Raw genomic sequence first — 2,528 nt, 5'->3', positions numbered from 1 at the left:
CAGAGATTTTACTCCATGAGTTTTTATCATACCAGTAAGCTGAGAGAAAGAGAGAAAGAATAACTGTAATTACTATAAACCCAGGGGTGAAGTGATAATTTACAATTGCTGTTCTTGTAATACTTTGCCAGTTGGATTTCAGAATGCATCAAGACATGAAAGAATGGATGGTTTTTAAAAGCACCTTCCCATTTTTATAGTCAGAAGGGGAGCTGCGTGGAGCATAAAAGTAAAGAAGGTGTTTTGCTTTAGCTAGAGAAGAAAGAGTCTCTTAGAACATGATGAATGTCTTAAGTGGAAATCTTTAAACTAGAAATGAGGAAAATAAAATATACCTACTTTAAAAGTCAAAGCTATGATGAAAACTGAAGAAGATACTTCCCTTCAGGGTAAGATTTTAAAGGCATTGTCTATACTAAAATAGAGTTGAGCTTGTAGTATATCAGTTAAAATAAAACTGTAGTCTTTCATGGGAAATTGGAAGATGGGAGACTATATGGAATCATAGACTGAAACAGGGTCCTTTGTATGTTGTTTGGTCAGTAAATTTTGGTGATAATTCAGAAAAAAAAAATTTAGAATACCAGTATGAAATTTTCCGTATTGATATAATTTCCTAAATAAAAACAATGGAGGCTTGAAAGCTAGTATTTATTTATTTTTTCTATAGTGAAAACCTAAACAACATAGGGAAATTTGGGGGAGATAGTAAGTATGAGTAAGGCATGAAAGAGTAAATCATAGAACTTCATTTAATTTACAACAGATAAAGATCCCCCCTCCCCCCGTGGAATTATGTTACTTGAGAAAGCATGATTTGTTGACAAAGTCTTGAATACTTCTTTTAAAAATCAACATTCAAAAACTCTCTAAGATATCCATTTATTAGGCAGAATCAGGAAGAATGCTTCATTGTAGTGAACATTTAGACCAAACAAAGTGAAAAAGAGTGGGAAAATGTGCACTCAATAAGCACTATTTTTTTTTTTTTTCCTTCCTGAATCAGGTATAAAATAGCATGAAGTTATCTCTAAAAGCAAATTAACTTAAAAAATGCATTCCTGGTCGATCCCCTCCTCCTCCTCCTCCTCTTCCTCCTCCTCCTGTGCCTAGTGTCCTGACTCCCCTCCTTCCCTCAGAGGATGTCCGCCTTCCAGGTCAACCTCAACCCGCTCGAGGAGCCCCTGGGCTTCAAGATCCTCGAGTGGATTGCATCCATCTTTGCTTTTGCCACCTGTGGAGGTTTTAAGGGCAGAACTGAAATTCAAGTGACCTGTCCTCCTAAAGTTACTGATAATAAAACTATTACAGCTACTTTTGGGGATCCATTCAGGTTGAATCAGGCGTCATTTCAGTCACCTTCGAGCATCAACGTGTGCGATGTACGTTGGGACAGTCACGTCCTCATAGGAGATGACTCCTCTTCTGCGCAGTTCTATGCATGTTTGCGGTCTTTGTCTGCTTGCACTGCACCGCGGCCCTCCTGCTGTAAGTTGGTTACACAAACCTGTACCGGGAGAGTCGCAAGCTCCCCATGATTGGCTTTATTATTACTCCTGTGGCCACTTTTTTTTATGGTTGGTCAGTGCTTCAGCCTGGGCTAAAGCTCTTACAGATATTAAAGTAGCTACTGGACCCAATATTGTCCAAGATCTTCTGCCTTGTAAGCCTCCAGTGACATGTCAGTTTGGCTCTGTGACTAGTATGGGATCCCTAAATGTGTCTGTGATCTTTGGCTTTCTGAATGTGATACTTTGGGGAGGAAATGCTTGGTTTGTATACAAGGAGACCAGTTTACATAGTCCATCAAATACTTCTGCTTCCCATAGCCAAGGAGGTATCCCTCCTCCTACTGGAATATAACTGGAAGGAGAAATACACTGCGTGGATAAGTGTCTCATACTGTGCCTTTTTGCCAACATCTTGAGAAGCATTATTTGTTTCTAATAAAAAGTAATGGCTTGGGCTGGAGAGATGGCTTAGCGGTTAAGCGCTTGCCTGTGAAGCCTAAGGACCCCAGTTCGAGGCTCGGTTCCCAAGGTCCCACGTTAGCCAGATGCACAAGAGGGCGCAGGCGTCTGGAGTTCGTTTGCAGAGGCTGGAAGCCCTGGCGCGCCCATTCTCTCTCTTCCTCTATCTGTCTTTCTTTCTATGTCTGTTGCTTTCAAATAAATAAATAAATAAATAAAAAGTAATGGCTTTGTCAATAAATTGGTGGGTTTAAAATTTTGCTGCTTTTCTACATAAACTTGTGCCTTTTCTAGAATTTTAGGATGTAAATATATTTTTACATGTAAATTTGAAAGTTCAGGAGCTTATTATGAGATGATACATATTTTTAAGTGAATAGTAATTTCTTCACTAAGTTGTTTTCCTTCTAAAGTGTTTACACCGTAAGACTTAACATACGCCTTTCATTCAGAAAACAGTTATGTTATAAATTATAATAGGAAGAAAATATTTGGAATAAACACTATGGTAAGTTTGTACAGGTCATATACCTAAGGACCTGTCTTTAAGAAGACCCC

The 2,528-nt window shown here is 38.7% G+C and overlaps 1 pseudogene; it reads left to right on the top strand.

The window, feature by feature from the left end:
* The first annotated feature begins 1,142 nt into the window (after positions 1 to 1,142).
* LOC101593361 lies at positions 1,143 to 2,258 on the top strand (annotated as a pseudogene).
* Positions 2,259 to 2,528: the final 270 nt, after the last annotated feature.

The sequence above is a fragment of the Jaculus jaculus genome, chromosome 3 (assembly GCF_020740685.1).
Source record: "Jaculus jaculus isolate mJacJac1 chromosome 3, mJacJac1.mat.Y.cur, whole genome shotgun sequence".
Classification (NCBI taxonomy): domain Eukaryota; kingdom Metazoa; phylum Chordata; class Mammalia; order Rodentia; family Dipodidae; genus Jaculus; species Jaculus jaculus.
The sequence above is the reverse complement of the archived record's forward strand: the minus strand, read 5'-3'. Positions and strand labels throughout refer to the sequence as shown.